This window comes from Equus asinus, chromosome 3 (genome assembly GCF_041296235.1).
Source record: "Equus asinus isolate D_3611 breed Donkey chromosome 3, EquAss-T2T_v2, whole genome shotgun sequence".
Classification (NCBI taxonomy): Eukaryota; Metazoa; Chordata; class Mammalia; order Perissodactyla; family Equidae; genus Equus; species Equus asinus.
Genome location: NC_091792.1, coordinates 103,421,273 through 103,441,609, shown reverse-complemented (window position 1 = coordinate 103,441,609; position 20,337 = coordinate 103,421,273). Strand labels below are relative to the sequence as shown.

At 38.3% G+C, this 20,337-nt stretch overlaps 1 long non-coding RNA gene across 1 annotated transcript in view; it reads right to left on the bottom strand.

The window, feature by feature from the left end:
• LOC106846397 (uncharacterized) overlaps window positions 1–17,641 on the bottom strand; it is a 42,366-nt gene extending 24,725 nt beyond the window's left edge. Inside the window, exon 1 of the long non-coding RNA XR_001401876.3 lies at window positions 17,223–17,641. This is a non-coding gene — a long non-coding RNA (uncharacterized lncRNA). The remainder of the gene's footprint in view (window positions 1–17,222) is intronic.
• Between the last annotated feature and the right edge of the window lie 2,696 nt (window positions 17,642–20,337).

Genomic DNA, 20,337 nt, shown 5'->3' with positions numbered 1-20,337 from the left:
ACGAAAAAAAGAAGCGCCTGTCTGCTGTCAGCTCGGAAGTGGCCAAGATGTCTTCCTGTCGGACACAAACAATTTTACAGAAAACTAAAATCAGACAAGACCATTCTTGTAACTATATTAGAGCAAAACCAAAACGAGTCCAAATAGTAATCATGTCTGAGAACAGACAAAAACAAGAACACTGTGCGAGTCACAAAAATAACCAGACATCCCCTTATCCAGCTAACATGAGTAATAGCTGATTCTTGCTGACTCTTAACCGATTATAGCTTTAGTCTCACTCCATTCCTCAGAGTTAAAAATTAAGATACTCAGCTATGGAATTGTCCCACTTTTTGACAGCCTCAAAGCAAATCCATGCTTCACTGAACCCTCCCCAAAGTTACCTAGAACAAACTTGAGCACTATGACAAGCTCCTTCTGATATCCCCTTACTGGTACACCACATGGCTTCCCATGGTGTCCTGCCTCTCTCCTTGCAATGAGCCAAGAAAACCAATATTGACTAGAGGTGTGTTCCTGGTACACTTTGGCCAAGAGAAGTTATCTGATAAACTGACAGTCAAGCAAATACTTGAATAACTAAGGGAATGAACCATTTGACTATGTGAGGAGAAAGGGAACAGCCAGTGCAAAGACCCCAAGGCAGGATCACACCTGGGTGGGTTCAATGAAGAGCAAAGATACAGAGACAGTTAGATCTGAATAAATGAGAAAAGAGAGGTAGGAAATAAGGTCAAGGTCCAGACTGTGGAGGGTCTTGTGTGTCATGGAGTTATGGATGGAATGTTTGTTTCTCCCCCAGTGTGAGGGTACTAGGAGTGAGGCATTTGGGAGGAAATTAGGGTCATGAGAGCAGGGCCCGAGTCTGATAAGATTAGTGCCCTTCTAAGAAGAGACACCAGAGAGCTTGCTCTTTCTCTCTGCCATGTGAGCACACAATGAGATGGGTGGCCATCTGCAAGCCAGGAAGAGAACTCTCATCAGAAACCAACAATTCTGGTACCCTGAATTCAGACTTCCAGTTTCGAGAACTATGAGAAAATATGTTTCTGTTGATTAAGTCACCAAGTCTATGATATTTTGTTATGGCAGCCCAAGCAGACCAAGACACATGAAAAGTACACGGATTTTACTCCATTTCAAGTGAGCTGGAAACATTTGGAGGGGCTTAATATAACCTGACATGTTCTAATGGGATCATCCTGGCGCTCTGTTGAGAATATATTGTAGGGAAGTCCCAATAAGGAATCCAAAGAGTTAATTGCGGTGCCTTTGCTCAGGGTAATAGTAATGAAAGTGATGAAAATTAGGCATTGGGGATAGGACAGTCTACTGAAATCCAGTCTTGAATTTCAAATATATTTTGAACGTAGAGCTAACAGATTTGCTGATCCATTTAATATGGACTCTGAGGGAGATAAAAATGCAAGTTAAAAATGACTTCAAAGTCCTGAGACAATAGATGAATTGAGTTACCATTTGCTAAGATACTGAGTCAAGGGGATGAGGAGTTGGGGAGACTATAAATTAAGTTTTCAATTTTGGGCAAATTAAATTTGAAATGCCTATTCTGCATTCAAGTGGAGATACCCAGTAGACAGTTATGTGAATCTGAAGCTCAGGGGAATGAAATTGGAAATGCAAATTTAGAAATTATTATTCAATAGATGGTGTTTAAAGTCATGAGAATGAATGACCTAGGGAATGAGGAGACCAAGGTTTGAGTCTGGGACACTCCAACAGAGGCTGGGAAAACCCAACCAAGACTGAGAAAGAGTGGACACTGAGGTAAGAAAGAAAAAAACCAGCAAGTAAGTGTTGTGTTCTAGATCAAGCCATACTTCACAACATAAATGATCACCTAATAATAAGAGTGTCATGATAAGTTTAGTCTGTAAGAGAGATGCTTGTTTGAGCCCTTTCAAAGTGTCTCTTGTGGGTTCTACAGGATGCTAATGGAAATCCTAGGTGTGGCAAATTAGACTTAGTACATTTTATATCCTATTCCCTTTTCTTTATTCTCTGGATTGAATGGAGATTAACCTAGCCATTTGCCATGCAAGTGTTTCTCACAGCTAGCATCAAAATGACCTGGGCACTTGTTAAAAAACGCTCATTCCTGAGCTCCCACTCAGATGTGCTGAGTCAGAAACTACGAGAGGCACCTTAGAACTGACATTTTCAATAAGTTTTCAAGTGGATTGTCATGCACACTAAATTTGAGAACAATAAGCTATAGCTATATTCTCATCTTGTCATGGAGAAGGAAGGGAGCTAATCTAAAACGGTCAAATTCAGGGCATTACAATGGGCCAAGGATCTTTCAGGGAGGGTGGCTAAACAAAAACCACATTCAGATATTGGAATTTCTACTCTCAGTCATCCATCTTTCCATAAATATCTGTATATATCTCTATTTTGATAAAATTAAGGAATGCATAGTATTTTTTCTAAAGATATCTTGGTACCAAAATGAAAACATTTTCATGTCGAGTCACACTCAGAATTCCCTACTTTAGTTTAAAAAAAAACACAATTCTAGTCATTGTTTGCAGAAATATTGCAACATACGGTCAACAAAGAAATTCAACCGCCATAGCAGGGAAAGAGAGACATTGCTGAGCTGGTTTTGTAGACTCTCTTTTCACCTTTGAGTGCAAAGATGCCCTCCATTTGTAGACTCTGATTTAACTAGATTTCACTAGAAACATAGGAAGATGAATGGTTGAGAACAGCCTTTAGCAAAGTGATTTTTGAGCAACAATAATACTAGGTTCCACCAATTATTGAACTTATAATATGTCGGGCAGTATAGTAAGACTTGCACTATTTCATTTAATCTTTACAATAATACTGTGATACAAATGAAGAAGTTGAGTTTCAAAAATGTTTCAGGTTGAGAAGCAGACTTGAGATGGAGTTTTACAAGCAGGATGCTTATTGAGGAATGCCCTTGCGATCAAAACTGGTCAAAGGGAGAGGAGGGGAGCAGTAGTGGGCAGAGAGAGAGGAAGAAGTAGATCTGTGACCAGTCTCAAGGACAGCCTCAACCAACCAGGGGAAACTGAAGCTAGAACGCCTTTCAGTCATCCCCAGTTGGGCGAGTATGGCCAGGCACTTACATCCCACATCCGTCAGTCACTGAATGTGGACCACCCTGGGAAAAGGCATGACCTTGGGTGAGGCAGTCTTTTGCAGCTGAGGCAATCCCTGAGGGCCTGACAGCCGAAGGTTGTCCGCAAAAAGCACTCCCAATTTGAGGCAACATGTCCTTCACTGAAGGGGGATCTAGAAGGCACATCACAGTGCCCGCCTCAGGGATCCAGAACCAGAATGTGACAGAGCTGAGAAGTTTAACATAGGAGAGTCTGATTCTAAAAGTACTTGTCTAAGGCAGGCTAACAAATTTTACAAATGCAACCCGGGGGCGAGTTATTAAAAAATGCACAGTGGCTACCTTCAGAAATCATTTCTATAGTTTGTGTTTCAGGATAATGTATTAGAATATCAATTCACTCTATTTGTTCCCCTATGTACTTTTCTTTTTCTTTCCCCATTTCAAGCAGGTGGCGAGGTCAGTATACTTACTTACCTTGAGGTTTTTACAAGGTAGAAAATAGTTGATGCTTGAAGTAAAGAGCTCTTTCTGGCCTTTCCAAGTGATAAAGCTCACTGAATAGATGATGCCCTCCCACCCCCCACGGAGAGAGAGAGAGAGACAGAGAAAGAAAGAGAGAGAGAGGGAGAGAGAGAGGGAGAGAGAGAGGGAAGGAGTGAGAGAGAGGAGGGCCTTTGAGGGCAACCGTTGTGGACAAAACGAAGGAAAGGGAGAGATGGCTTACAATTATTAAGATGTCTCAATGTAGTGGAAGATGGAAGAATTAATTGCTATCAGAGGCAGTATCTAGAAGAGGCAACAAGATCTCAAAATCTCAAGGGGATGACTGCTTGGTGCCCCTAGGGGGATGGAAACTCAGCCCCCAGGTTCCCATGCTTTAAGCATTATTGCAACAGAGCTTCTGATGCTGAAGGGACCATTCATGCTGGAACAAAGGTGGTCTCAGCAAGTGTGAACCGATGAGCAATGCCCATAGGGACATCCCAGTCCTGTGGTTCATGCCCATGGGAGGAGAAGGCACCCTAATAAAGGGTGAAATTTAATTTCTACCGGAAAAGTGAGACATGGGCTCAAAGATAGATTTAAATTTATTTACAGAAAATTTAAAAATGCAAATTCTTGTATTTCTGAGTTCTTAGCAGTAACATTGTCAGGAAAAATGTACTAAAAAATAAGAAAAGATCATGGACATCAGACATTGCCAAGATTTTAACTGCCATCCTTGTTAAGAAGAACAGGGAAAAGAAAGAGGAGCAAGAAAAAGGGAGGAAGAAGGGAGGAGGAGGAGGAAGTACCAGAAGTTTCTCTGCATACTGACTGCCATCTTCCTCCAGATCAATCTACACACTACAAAGGGAGTGGAAACGACCAAAAGTGTAGGAGGCGAGGTTGCCCAGGAAGGAAATTTTATTTAATAGAGTGGGGACTTTAGGAAGAAGCTTGCTGAGTAACTATCCGTACTACCCACATGATGGTGAAGAACACAGATTTTGGGAACCTGGGGAACAAGTGTCCAAATGTAATCACTCTCTCCTTTGGTTGCTCGTCGAGGTTATACATTTTTATTGCTGAAGTATTAGCAAATGCCTGTCCTCAAAGATAGAATCAAGCTGGTAGATCTGGCCACTGGAAACCCTTCAGATTCACAAAGGAAAGCTTCACTGATGGGTAGGGATCTGTTTTTCCTAACAAAAGAAGGACAAAGTGCACTGGCTCAGAAGGGAATGAGGAGACATAATTGTGCTGTTGGGAGAACTTTATTTGAGCTGCAAAGACGAAAAAAAATCAACACTTTGAACATCCTCTTCTGCCTGCCCCTCCTCCACCTTCATCTATCACTTCCCTCTTTTTGCCTTAAACAATTTCAATACTATTATTTAAATTTTTTGTTCTCTGTGAATTTAACTCCAGATTACTTTCATTAATTACAGAAAGTAATATTACAAACACCTGTATGGTCATCGCCCAGCTATGTAAAAATCTTAACCTTTAGCCACATTTGCTTCAGATTTTTGAAAAAGAAACGAGACATAATACATTCAGGTAAAGCCCGTGTCCGTCTTCTTATCTCAGTCTTCTTATCCTTGTCTCCACCAAAGTGACCTCATCCTGAATTTGGTGCTTATCATTTCTATGCAAGTAATTGTCCATAATATTTAGTATTTTTTCTTGTTTTAAAAGTTACACAAAGAGTATCATATTGCTAATACAATTCTGCCACTTGTTGTGCCCCAAATTATGTTCTTTCAGCTTTATTGAGTCATAATTTACATATTGAATCCACTTCTTCTAAGTGGTTCATTTTGATGAATTTTGGTAATTTTACCAATTGTGTAACCAGCTACAGGAGATATAGAATAAGCCCTTCGCTCCAAAGTTTCCTTGTGCCCCTTTGCAGTTGATCCTAACTCATGTCTTCATGTTTCTTGTAAACTCTAGGTAGACGTCCGAGGACAGGTGGCAGATGGGTGCAGACTCCACCTGTGGAAGCATACCAAACTCACGCTCGCCACTAAAAGTCTTCACTAAGCTCCACTCTTACTCATTTCTGTGGCAGCCACCTGTTCTTCTCACTGCTGTGCCAAATGTCAACCAGCTCGTTTCTGTCCTGCCTCTCCTCAGAGGGGCCTTGTCACTTTTGGATCTCAGCTCACTGAGTGGCCTTGCAACCTCAGCTCTCTAATGGACTCCAGAAACCATGATTTTGTAGACTCTCTGGCTTGTTCTCATTGCTTGAGTAGAAGTGATGTTCTCTCGTGCCTTTCTCCATCCTAACTGGAAGCCAAAATCTCTTTAGATGGTAGTGGGTGTCAAACACTTTGCTGTATACATTCTCTCAGATGTAACAGTTTTATTTTAAAGTGTGAATAATTACATCCGCAGAAAATTATATCCTTTGCAACAATCTAAATTTCTAATGAAACATTTTAGATCTCAACTTAAATATATGCTAGGATTTCCAAAATTCTCCTAAGGGGTAAGTGGGTAAAAAGTTTGAGAGACCACTGACCTACATCATGCAGGGCCCCTGGAAAGCTTACTATATCCCCAGAGTCTAGTGGGAAAGATAGGTTACAAATACATGGTCACACATTTTAGAAGAAAAGTATATTCAGGAGACTGAGGAAGAACAAAGTAGAAGGACCTGGGTTAACTTTGGGGTGCTGGGGCTTCTGGGCTGTTTCTTAGAAAATAATTCATTTCTCATCCTCTAGACCAGGCACCAGCCAACTTTTCTGAAAAGAGACGGATGGTAAATATTTTAAGCTTTGTGAAGCATAAGATCTCTGTCACATCTATTCCATGTTGTTGTAGCAGGAAAGCAGCCTCAGACGGTATATAAATGAGTGAGTGTGCCGTGTTCCAATAAAACTTTATTTACAAAAGCAGGCAGTGAGCAGGATTTGGCCAACAGGCCATAATTTATGGACTTTTGTTCTAGATTGTGGTGGATTATATGTTCATCTAAAAACCACTAGTACCTAGTGAGGTGCAGAAATTGTCATGGTGTGGGGTATGTAGAGACGAGTAATGTTAAGTATTCTGTCAAAGAATGCACAGACTAGAAGGGAAGAATAATGTGAAAATAGATAGTTATAACAAAATGTGTTAAATGTTGTGAAGCATGTGTATATCCCAATGCTAGCATAGAAGGGAGTGTGGCTAACTTAGAGGAGTAGGCGATATATTATCTGCCTTTTATGGCTGGCCCCATGTACCACTTATCAATGGCAGAGATCTAGATAGTCCAGACTTAGAAGGAATTTTTCTGTTCATGAAGTCTGACTCCTCGCTATATACCTAAGGCCAGGAGAGGGTAGCATATTATGTAATATTTGACTTGCCACACATGCACTTTTGGTAACAGAAGAAGTGCATGAAATTTGATCATTTATGCAAAGGGTTTGTTCCCAGAGATTAGACATACCTTATTTTTTTTATTGAAGTATAATTGACATATAACATTATATTAGTTTACAGTCTACAACATAATGATTCAATATTTGTACATATTGTGAAATGATCACCACAATAAGTCCAGTTAACATCTGTCACCATAAGTAGTTACAAGAATAATTTTTAAGCCATACCTTATTTAAAATGGTGCAGAAAAAATGTAAACGAGGAAAATTGAGAAAATTTCAGTATTTTTTTATTCAGGTAATACCAAGGAGAAGCCCAAGTCTAGTAAAGTAATTATTATATTTCTCATCTTGAGCTCTGTCTTTGCTTATTTAATTTAGCATGAAGATTTTTGCAAGATTTTAATATTTGCTAGATTGGTACATAGACAAGAATGGGGCCTGGCAGGCTATTTCACTACAAATTTTTATGAAGCATTTTAGTGGCAAAGTGAGTAACAGAGAAAACTTAGATAACACAGCTGAGAACAGGAAGAGCTGGCCAGCAGCATGAGCCAAAGGACACACAGCCTCAAGGTTCTAGGTAGGAAAGGACTGAAAGGGGAAAGCGAGTGGCTATAGGGACCAGCCTGTTGAGTCTCTGCAGCAGAATAATCGGCGCTTACCAAATATATGGGTGGTTATGCATCCCTGAAGCTGAGCCATTTCCTCCCTGGGGCCACGGCCTAGTTTATTCTAAAACTATTTAGTAGTCCGTGAAAATGTTTCAGTATTCTAATATCAGGTCCTGGAGGCAAATGCCTAAGGAGCAGGCATTAGAAGAGTTGGAAAGCATGGAGAATTTGCTTTAAAAGAAGGTGTGCATATAATAAGGGGTGTATTTGTTTACTAATGGTTATGCTATTGACTTAAAAAAACAGTAAATGCCTGACTAAGAATATGTGAGAATGAACCAGTGATGTTTATGCCTAGGTGGCTCAGCTATCATTTTATTGTTTCTAGATTACATTGTAGAAGGTACTTGTACTTTCTGTTTGAAGAACAAATGAGCTGGATTCTGGTCAAACTCATGCCCAAATCTACACCAGGCCCAGTGTTCTCAGGAACACCTTGAAAAAATAATGATAGAGTAAATTACATTTTAAATGCGCTTTGGACCTTTCGGTAAAGGAGTAAATTGCTCTGCCCCAGACTGCACAGCAGTCATATGTGCCAGAGGAGACAGGTGGTACCAAAAAGTGCGTGACAGCTTGACAGTAGGCTAACGACTGCTTTCGGAGGAAGCCTGCCGCACGGTTACCCAAACTCGATGGGTGGAAGTGTGTACCGGTGGAAGCTGAACACATGCAACAGTTAGCTCCTCCTTTAGACAGCAAGCAGGGCTTTTTGCTTTAAGATAAAATTTTATTTTAATGTTTCCTAAAAATAGTCTAGTTCTATCAGACAATGAAAACACTACAGGGATCAAAATTGATTCTACTATGAAATAGGTGAGAATTATTCCCTCTTCAGGGAGCACTCATTTTTGTATTTGCACAAAATATGTCGATTAATTTTGTGTTTGTGTCACAACTTTTGTGACAAAAATTAGATTCTGTGACACATGTGGGCATAACATCCAGAACAAAGAGAGCTCAGGCAAAGCTGAGCTTGTGCAGGGGAACACAGGAGACGCAACGGCGAGACGAAGCCACAGCAGGAAGTCCTCCACTGGCCAGGACACCTGGAGGATCGCCACTTGATCTTTTCCCTTCCTTTGCCACTCTGTGATTCCTAGATAGGATCCTTTTCTCTACCCTTTTTCTTCTAACCATACAGTTCCTGGTGCATAAATATTCGCTGCTTGAATGAAAGGATTAAAAGAGTCCAAGGTAGAAAATTTGGAAAATCTGGAAAATTAATAGAAGAAACTGAAAGTCACTGTAATCTCACCAACCACCATGAGGCCATCAGAGCCATGAGGCTGAAGAAATTTTGTCCAAATTTCTTTGTTTTTTAATTTTTTTATTTATTTTTATTTTTTAAGGAAGATTAGCCCTGACCTAACATCTTCTGCCAATTCTCCTCCTTTTGCTGAGGAAGACCGGCCCTGAGCTAACATCCGTGCCCATCTTCCTCTATTTTACATATAGGATGCCTACCACAGCATGGCTTGTCAAGCAGTGCCGTGACCACACCCGGGATCCAAACCGGCGGACCCTGAGCCACTGAAGCAGAATGTGAACACTTAACCACTGTGCCACCGGGCCAGCCCCCCAAATTTCTTCATGTAAACATATAGACACATGAACATTCACAAGGCATATTTAAAAACGTTTTATAATTAACATTATACACTCAAGACTTTTTCTTTATCATCAAATATTCATTAAAAGCATAATTTTAATGACTATATAATATTCCAAAGTGAGAATGTTTTATTATCTACAAGATAATTCACCTTACCATTAAACATTTAGATTGTTTTAAAGTTTATAAAATATCTTCATATATAAATATTTGGTAAAATTCAGATCATTATCTTAAAATAGATTTCTATAAATTGATATATTTTTGCTGATTAGATACATAAAATTATCTGTTTATGCTAATCTATATCTGTGATTTGTCTATTTGTATCTTGGTTCAATTTTCTGTTGGGGTAATATTTTTCTTATTGATCCATAAGAGTTACTCTTATCTAAAGTACATGTTAATGCTTTTCTGCCATATTGTTGCACATATTTTTCCCACTTAATTTACCTTTTAATTTTTTTTTAAGATTTTATTTTTCCTTTTTCTCCCAAAAACTCCCCAAAGTACATAGTTGTGTATTTTTAGTGGTGGGTCCTTCTAGTTGTGGCATGTGGGATGCCGCCTCAGCATGGCTTGATGAGCGGTGCCGTGTCCGTGCCCAAGATCTGAACCAGCGAAACTTTGGGCCACCAAAGTGGAGCCCTCGAACTTAACCACTCGGCCACAGGGCCGGCCCCTACCTTTTAATTTTTATAGCACTTTTGATATAGATTTAATTTTGTTTAACTCAGATCTAGCAACGTGTTCCTTTGTGGTTTCCTCCATTGATTTTATGTTATAAATACCTTCCCTCACTTAAAGTTCCAGTTATGTTTTCTTCTGGCTTTTAATGTTAGTGTCCATTATAAGGTAAAAAACTCAATTAATTTGCAAATGATTTATCATTTTTCTTGATATTATTTAAAAAATACTTTGTATATTGAGCAAAAGAGGCAGATATAAAAGAATACATGCAGCATTAATCCAATTATACACAATTCAAAAGCAGACAAAACTAATCCAGGATGTCAGAAGGCAGGATAATAGTTTGGGGAAGAAGGGAGGGGGTGAAGATTGGGAGGAGTATGAGAGCTTCTGCAGTGCCATTTCTTGACCTACATGGATGTGTTTTAATTCACAATAATTCCTCAAGTGTTCCTTAGTAAATATATACACTTCAGTAATGTTTTAATAACAATAATTCATATAGTCATTCATATTTCATTTGAAGAGAGTACTTGATAATTATTAAATTATTTCTCATAAATTTTATGGTGGTTAGCATCTTTTACAGGAAATTTTCCCTTTCCCTTGAACTCCCCTTTGAACCAGTTCAAAGTTGTTTCAATTATTGTAATTTCTAACATATTTTACAACCAGATAGAGCAAGATAATGCTTGTCAGTATTAATATTAAAATTTTTCTTAGCTTCCTTGCTTGTTTATTCATCCAGATAAACTTTAGAATTATTTTTGCAGATTACAGAACTAATACCATGGAAAATTTTTAAAGTAAATTTTTAAAACCGTAAATTAGGTTTGCCTGGTAAATTCCATATAAAAGGAATTACACAGTATGTATTCTTTTGCATTGGTTTCTTTTGTTCAACACTATGTTGTGAGACTTTTCCATGACGTTTTATGTAGCAGGAGCCTGCTCCTTGTCATTGCTGGATAGCGCTTCACCGTGTGACTACACCCAACTTATCTAGTGGCTGGCGAAAGACATATGGGTCATTTGTACTTTGGGGCTATTAGGAATGACGCCACTTTGATGCACACACATTTCTCTAACTGTGCGATCCTAAGAGTTTAATTACTGAGTCACAGGGTATGCCTGTGTTGAAAATTTAGATACTGTCCAACAGTTTTCCAAAGTGGTTGAGCTATCTTTAGACTCTTACCAGATAAATGGATGAGAGCATCAGCTGCTTCACACCTCCATCAGTCCTTGGTATTGTCAGTACTTTGCTTTTTATTCCTTTGGGGGGGGTTTGTAGAGGTATCATATTGTAATTTTAACATTCATTTCCCTGATTTAATGAAACTGAGTGCTTTTAATTTGTTTCTATACATTCATAATATATATATACTTTGTTATTTGTAAAATATATTTTCATAGAAAACAATTTACAAATAATTGTATACTCTAAGCTGTCATAAAGATATTAAAAATATCAATTGCAAAATTTAACTTTACACCAGGGAAATGAACATAAATACTACACAGGTATTATTTTTCCACATTTAAGGAAAAGTGAAAGTCCTCATTCACAGTTCCAACATGTAGGAAAAACCACATATTGGTTTCAATATATAATTTTTGAAGAAATGTCCAATCAATTAACTGAATACTCTGTGCGGAAAGCAGTGGGGAATTTATCATTTCTTTGGACCTTCTGAAACTCTTCAGTTGGCTCACATTTTAATTGATTACTACACGATTTTGAGCTTGTTCTACTTCCACAGCTTCACAATGTGCTGAATAGCTTTTCCTGTCAATGATCGTGTCAGATTTTTACAGGGAGTATACAGTGAAAGACCAGGCTCCGCTCTTTGCCGAGGGGAGGCTAGCCTCCAAAAGAACATGGCTTCCTTTCTCAAAGGGAGCAGGAAGAAACCCACAGTCTCAACGCAGAATGTCAGGCTCGTAGGTGGGACAGAGTGAGAGGAAGACACAAATGCTCAGACCTGAATTCTCAACTTTGCTACACTTCTTGTAAGTGAATGATAAATACTCACAAAGATGACGTCCAGTCCAAGGCATGTTGGGTACATAGACAGGGAACTTAAGACTTTTTTGTGTGTTTTTAAAGAATATGTGAATACTTAATGACATGTATTTGATATGTATTTATGTTGATATACTTCATTTTAGTGCATTCATTTTAATTGCTGTATAATATTCCATTGTATACCTCTGTCACCCTTTGTTTATCCATTTCCCATTTATAGAGACAGAGGTGTACCCAGTTTTTCTTTCTTAAAAGCAATGCTGCAAAAAGCATTCGTGGATGTTTTCCCACATGTGTGCAAGAATTTCTGCAGAGGATGAGCTTACAAAAAGAATTGCTGAGACAAAATTCATCATAAATCCTCAGCTTCTCTACATAATGCTAGATTGCCTTCTAAACTGGGTTGGACTAATTCTTCTCACCAGAATCGTGTGAATTTGCATCTCTACCCTGTTACCAATACTTGGCATTGTAGCTTTATTTTTGCCCATCTGACAGGTATAAAATGTGATCCCATTTTTTTAAAATTAACATTTCTCTAATTACTAGTTAGGTTAAGCAGCTCTTTTTTTATTTTTCCTAAAGTATGCTTTTTTTGGTGAGGAAGGTTGGCCCTGAGCTAACATCTGTTGCCAATCTTCCTCTCTTTTCTTTTTTTCTTTTTTAATCCCCAAAGCCCCAGTACATAGCTGTATATCCTAGTTGTACATCATTCTAGTTCTTCCATGTGGGATGCTGTCACAGCATGGCTTGATAAACGGTGCATAGGTCTGCACCCCAGGATCTGAACCAGCGAACCCCGGGCTGCCAAAGCAGAGCTCGTGAACTTAACCACTCGGCCACGAGGCTGGCCCCTAAGCAGCTCTTTATAAGTTTATTGTCCATTCATATTTCTCTTAGGTTAACTGATGATTTTACTTGTTTTCTAATTTCATGTTCTCAGTACATTCTAGATGTTACATGTTGGCTACACAAATTGCAACTATTTTCTTCCACCCTATCTCTTATCTTTTTTGAGGCAAGAAAATTTTAAACCTTAATGCACTCAAATCTAACAGCATTTTTCTATATTTTTTTCATGAAATTGTCTCCTACCCTTCTCCTGTATTTTTGCAAAAATGTAAAAGGTTTTGCATTTCACATAGGTTCCTTAGTTTGCATGGAAATTATTTTTGCATATGGAGTGAGGTCAAATTATAATTTTAGGTTTTCCATGTTGATAACATTATCTTTTTTCCTACTGATTTAAAATGTCATCTTTTTCATATATCTATGGGTCCATCCCTAACAAATAACACACTAAAATTACACTATCTCAATTATGACTTTACCAAAAGTATTGACATATTTTAGGAATATTTACTACTTTGTTCTCATTTTTGGTAAACTAAGTGGACTCTATTCTAAGTAGAAAAAAATATTAAGACTTTAGAGGTAAAATGACTTTTGAGCTGGAAAATGTTCTCTCTTAGTATCTCTATCTTACATATGCCATTTTTAATACGCAAATTTTTCATGGAGATAAAGAAAATCAGCTATTCCTGATCCACTTGGAGTTTCACACTTTTGCCAAAAGATAGTTATTCAAATGGATTATTCAAATGAAACGCTGATAAAGTTCAACAAATATAATTCTTGCTTTATGTTTTACCATTGAAAGATGGCAAGAAACTTATGCTAAACCAAAGTAAAGTCTGATGCTTAAGTATAAAATAGTATGGTCAGTAGTTTTCATTTAAAGTTTCTTTAAGTTTTCTAAGTCCCAAGAAATCTATCCACATACATTTTCCACCCCCATTGGTTCTCCTACCATTATCTCCATCCCTAACCCCAGTTAAAAGGCATAAGGAAGACATTTTTTCTTACTGATTGTAATGGAAGAGAGAAGAACGTACTGGTGGGCATACAGTCCTGCATCTCTTGTGTAGTAGAAAGCATAGAATCAGTCTGGTGACTAATTTCTTCTGAAGGAAAATAGTCACTCGGGAGATGTGTCTTAAATATATTAGCTTTTTAATGGAATTTAGTGGTTTAGATGGGTTTAAAAACCAGAATTAGGGGCCAGCCCGGTGGTGTAGTGGTTAAGGTCATGTGCTCTGCTTCAGTGGCTGGAGGTTCAAGGGTTTGGATCCCAGGCACGGACCCACACACTGCTCATCAAGCCATGCTATGGCCTCATCTCACATATAAAATCGAGGAAGATGAGCACAAATGTTAGCTCAGCAACAATTTTCCTCAGCAAAAAGAGGAAGATTGACAACAGAAGTTAGCTTAGGGCTAATCTTCCTCAAGCAAAGAAAATAAACAAAAAAATTATATAGATCAAATTACATCTGAATTTTTTATTTGCTCTCTACTTAAAGACAAACTGAGAAAAAAATTCGAAAATCAGGAATTTTAGGAGATATCTAATATTCAGTGAAAGCATCAGCAAGCAGATATTATATAGGATAATGTAATCCTATCAGGAGAAGAAACAGCTGGTAAGTGGACCAGTGAGATGCTAGGGGGCCTTCGGGCACTGGGCCTCAGGCTAGGGTGCATGTTCAGCACACCCACCCTGGCTCCAAACGGAATAAAGCAATTTTCAGGATTTGCGGAGAGGAGCATCCAGCAGCCCTAGCAAAGCAAGCCTGCCAGTTTCCATTTTTATACCAACAAGGCTGTCCTTGGGCAGTTCCCTCTCCTACGTTACAAAACAAAGCAAACAAACAAAAAACAAGTTCATAAAACCCCAGAGAACAAGAGTATACAACGGAGAAACTGCAATCTGATAGAGCTTCTGCACTTCTGATTATTTGCAATTTTTCACTTTGTTCCTACACCAACACCTGTAACACGCAAGATAGTGCTAAGTATATAAACTAAACTGTTTTATTTTTATGTTATACATTCCTAAGTCAAGAATTATTTTTCACTTGGTTCCATAACCACATTGAGTACTTAGATTTAAACTAAAATTAATTGAGTGTTTATGATATCCCAGGGAGCATGCTAAGGGCTTACATATAGTATCTCCTTTAGTCCTCCCAATAACCTAGTGAAGTGGGTATGCACCTAACTTACTGATGGGAAACTGATGCTCAGAGTGGTTACATGAACTACCCAAGATTATATAGCAAGTAAGCGAGGAAGCCAGATGCAGTTTGTTTCTTCGACAAGTGCATCTTGATAGACTATTCGTCAGACACTGGACTCAGGGCTTACAACAATGGAAAACAAAAGATAATTTCCTGCTCCACACGAAGGTTATGTTTCAGAATGGAAACAATCTGAAGTCAATCTGAAGTCAATCTGAAGCCTAAAGAGTAAAATGGAGCCAGCTGTGTGAAAAGACACAGGGAGCAGCTAAAAAAGGGACTGCAGTCCGGTCTGGCTTCACAGCCCACACTGGGCGCAAAATGTTGTTCTTCCAAGAGCTGGCCTGCGAGTCACTCAGTCCTTCCATGACATAATTTCACCTTTCTCAAGGTTGATATCTTCACACTCATTTCTTTGCTGGGGTATGTCTCTTCAAGCACTAAACTTTTTCAAACAAATGGAACAAAGGGCATGGTTGCTAAATATTTAGACATGTAAGACTATCATTCTGATGCTTTTACAGATTGAGCACCCATTCATGGTTATATGGTACTACCCAGAACAGAAAAAGCCGTAATGAGATTCCCTCTCCATCCATCCATACATAGGAGTGGACACATGGACTTTCAATGTACAACACTGCGTCCGCCCAGTTCCAAGGACGTCTTATCTGAGAGCAGAGTATCTCAAACTTTAGTGTGCACATAGGATCCTTCCCAAATGCAGGCTCTGATTCAGTAGGCTTGGGACAGGCCTGATTCTGCATTTACAACAAGCTCTCATGTGACACTGAAGCTGCTAGTCTGTGAACCACACCATGAGTCACAAAGCCTTAGATGATAGTAAACCAGATTATTACAAACAGTAGTTAAGTGTGAGAGACCCTGCCAACTGACCCAAATGAAATGCACCATAATCTACATCCTGGAGATTAAAATCTAGCTAACTTTTAGCCAGCTCTGCCCTACATGCAAGGTCAGAATGGCTTTAAGGCATGGAGGAAACAACTCACCACTGTGCAAACACTTTCTGCTGATTTATCTACTTAATGGGACCATCTCTACTAGTCCTCAGATTACTGATAAACCAAACGTCTTCACAGACAACTTTAATCAAACTCAGGTGTTGGCCCCTAGAAAGTGAGATTTCTTCCTGATCTAATCACTTTTCCTATTATGGGAAAAAAGTATCTGTTGACACAAGACAGATAAGACTTTTCCTCAAGAAGTCCTACTGCTGTAAAAACATTGTAATTGTTCTAGCATCCTGTACTCTGTAAAGAGACTGAAATAAAAGTCTGAAGTCATCTGTAAAAAAGCAATAAAGTATTACCCTAAGAGTCACCATTGCCTGCAGCGGCCTTCCCAGAATGTAAGTCTGGACGGTGAGAATGACTTCTAAGATAAAAGAGGTACGCCCCTATAGACAGGAAAATTGGTTGCAGCAAATAAAACGAATTTTATTTAATTACTGTATTTGTATACACTGAGAAAATTCAGGTCTTTAAAACAAACATCTTCTTCTAATTTCTTCTTAATGCCCCCTAAATGTTGGGTATGCGCTCTTGTGCCTCAAGCACTAAGGAAGGAATCTACGTAATATTGGGGCCTTACATCTGAAGTAATACGGGAAAAAACTCACGAGCCAACAGTGAACACATTTCACGATCTACGTGAAATACCAACCAAACTCATTTTTAGTAAAAATGATCTGACATTCCTAGACATTAATGATGACAAAGCCAATTCGTTAAACCAACTTACATCAATGTGAAGACAGAGACCTAAAATCCTAAAGTACTAATATATTAGGAAAACTTTAAGAGAATTTCACAAGATATCTTAATAATATTAATAATAGTTGTCTTGCAGGTTGTCTAACTTTGCTATATTATTTAGAAAATAAAAATATTTATGCCAAAATAGTAAATAAGTAATACATAAAATGTTTATAAAAATGTAAGAAGTAATGCTTAAGAGAAGGACATCATTATATTTATGAAGATTTGGGTCATAAAAGTTCGGTATTTGAGAGAGATCTAAACAGGGATGAATTGTAGAAACCCCTCTTAGCTGAAGGAAGAAAAAGATCAGAAATGTGGCTTTTTTTCTAAAGTTAATAAATAGTTCTTTAATAATATGTCACTTACCAGCAAAACTGTGGCTTGAAGAGGAAGAAGCGTTTCAGAGGTTTGGGTCTTCTGCACAAGAGGAAACGTTCACCAAGCTACTCTTCCGGTTGCTGTTGCTACCTAACAAACTACCACAAAACTTAGTGTCATAAAATAACCATTTTATTTTGCTCGCTAATTTTATGGGTCAAGATTTAAAATGTCGTAGTACAGATGACTTCTCTCTGTTCCAAAATTTCTGGATCTCAGCTGGGACAACTCAAAGACTGAGGGCTGAAATCATCTAAAGGCATGCCTGGCAGTTCATGCTGACTGTCAGCCCAGTCTGGAACTCTCAGCTCACACTCTGAGCTGGAACTCCTCCATGTTGCCTTTCCATGTGGCTTGGGCTTCCTCACAGCACTGATGCCTCAGATAAGTCAAACTTGTTACAGAGTGTCTCAGAGTTCCAGGGCCAACCTCCCACTTAACCCAGCAGAAGCTGCATCACCTTTCATGACCTAGCCTCAGAATTCACACAGCATCATTTTCACTGCATTTCAATAGTTATGAGCAAGTCAAAAACTCATCTATATTCAAGGGGCCATATTGCGGCAGGTGTTGTTGGAAAATACAATCTGTCACAAGCATTAATAATTTTTCGAGATTTTTTTCTTTTCATTGGCATTATACTTCTGTATTTTAGTTGTATGAGTAATTTGCTATATATAAAATGTGAAGATCACATCCTTTTCCATTAAAATAATGCAAAAAATTGCCTCACTGCCTTCTGGAATTCAGAGTTAGAAAGAAGATACTTTAGGCCAGCCTGATATTTATTTCTTATTACATTACCTCTTCTTCATGTCCCATACTTACAGAATTATTGTCATGTTTAAGATTCTGAATTCAAATATCTGAGAGAGAAAGGTGGTGCTATAAAAAATCATCCAAGTTCAAGTTCAGTGTTGTGGCCAGAAGCCACTAGTTCTAGGAAACTGGAAGCTGTTGGCAAAACTCTTTCTCTAACTGCATTTTCTAGTTAGTGCCAATTGACAAGACACTCATATCTTTGAAAGCAGCTGGATTTCATGGAATTTTTTGGAGAAGCCATGTGACTCTTCATGGCACACTTGGGGACTCCTGATAAAGGGATAGCCAAACTGACACAGAGAAGACGAGGAAAACTGTCTCACTCTTCTTAGAAAATGTAGGTGTTAGTCTTTAATTTCAAAGGCATGCTATATTAATTTGCTAGGGCTTCTATAATAAAGTACTACCAACTGGGTGTTTTAAACAACAGAAATTTATTGTCTCACAGTTCTGGAGGCTAGAAATCCAAAATCACGATGCTGGCAGGGCTGGTTTCTCTGAGAGCTGTGAGGGATAATCTGTTCCATGCCTTTCTCTCAGCTTCTGGTGGTTTGCTGGAAACTTTTGACATTGCTTAGCTTCTGCTTCATCACCCCCATCTCTGCCTTCACCTCACATGCTGCTCTTCCTGTGAGCATGTCTGGCTCCAAATTTCCTCTTGTTATAAGGACACAAGTCAATTGGATTAGGGGCTCACACTACTGTGGTATGACTTCATCCTACCTTAACTAATTCTACCTAGAATGACCCTATTTCCAAATAAATCACCTTCTGAAGAAGTAGGGGTTAGGATTTCAACATATGAAATGATGGAGGGGCACAATCCAACCTGTAGCACATGCTTAATTGGCTTTATTCTCTACATGAGGGATCTTTATAAGAGAGATAAGCCCTTGCAGTGGTATTTTTTGTGGAAGCTCTCTAATCTTGAATTTGTTGTTAATCATCTTCACTATAATTTCAGAAGCTCACACATTGCTTTCATTTTCATGTGAACTACACATGCACATTTCATTTTCTATGAAATTTTAAAATATCTGCTAACACCGAGGAGGAGCATCGCACATTAAACCCAAAATCATGACAATCAGAACTCACAATTTGGTTTTATAACGCATTATGGGCATTTTTTTCCCAATAGAATGTTTGCATAATTCTATCTTGCTTGAATGAACATTAAAACTAGCTTGGATTCCCTAAGACCGTATCAACTGGTATTAGAATTTAAGACTAATAATTGTGGAAATTAGATGAGATTCAACGATGACTATAAAACACATTTGGGTAATTATGTTTTGATTCTGTCCTTCAGCTAGAGAATCACAGTACTATGTTAAATAAAAATCCTTATAATAGCCTTTCATGCAACTTGGAAGATTAACAAAATTCAGACTTTTCAAAAGCCTGTAGTTCAAATATTCAAATAAAGTTCTCTTGTTTTTGTAGCTTTAATATATATGCAATTTGTTATGATTTGAAGGGCTTAGAAATTTCTCCTTTCCTGGCCTTCTACAATTTCAAAAACTTCCACAAATTTACCTACTTTACAATTTGGTCTAAGACACACATTGCCTTAAAGAAAACAAAACATTTAGATCCTTGTAGACCAGCCACCAGGATGGTGGAGCGTCCTCTTCCTGGTGTTATGTGGAAAGGAGGCAACTTGAAAGGAAGGGTCAACAAAAGTGAGTCACCTTTAAAATAATTCCTCTTAATGGGGGACATTATTCTTAAAATGTATCTCATTGTCATAAACAGTCATTTGGAGATTGGACACTTCCAGGACACTTAAGAGGCTGAGCTGTGGACACTCAGTCAGAGATGACAAACAAGATGTGATAATTACCCACACTGTTGACTTAGCTACTTACCCTGTTGAATGCCATATAGCATCCAATAGAACTAGACTGAGCTTTCGTTTCTCCATTTACACTCTGAGTGAAGGTTTGGAAGTTAATGGTTACAGCATTCTCTCTCTTTCTCCCTTTGTCTTCTGACTTTTGCTCACATTTCAGGAATTGTGAATACTTTCTATATCATTACTGCTTTCTAGAACACAGGGGATATCAACTGAAAAAGAAGAGACAAAAATATATAAGTGAAGTGAATCGAACACTCTTTAAAAAATTCCAATCTCTAGTTTATACCCATTTATTTTTTCATCTCCATATGTTCCTATTGAACGTCAGTCCCATTTCATATGCCATCTGCTGGCACGATGTTTGACACACAGGAATCACCATCAATTTTCTGGCTCTCTGAATAACTCCATAAGCTCTAC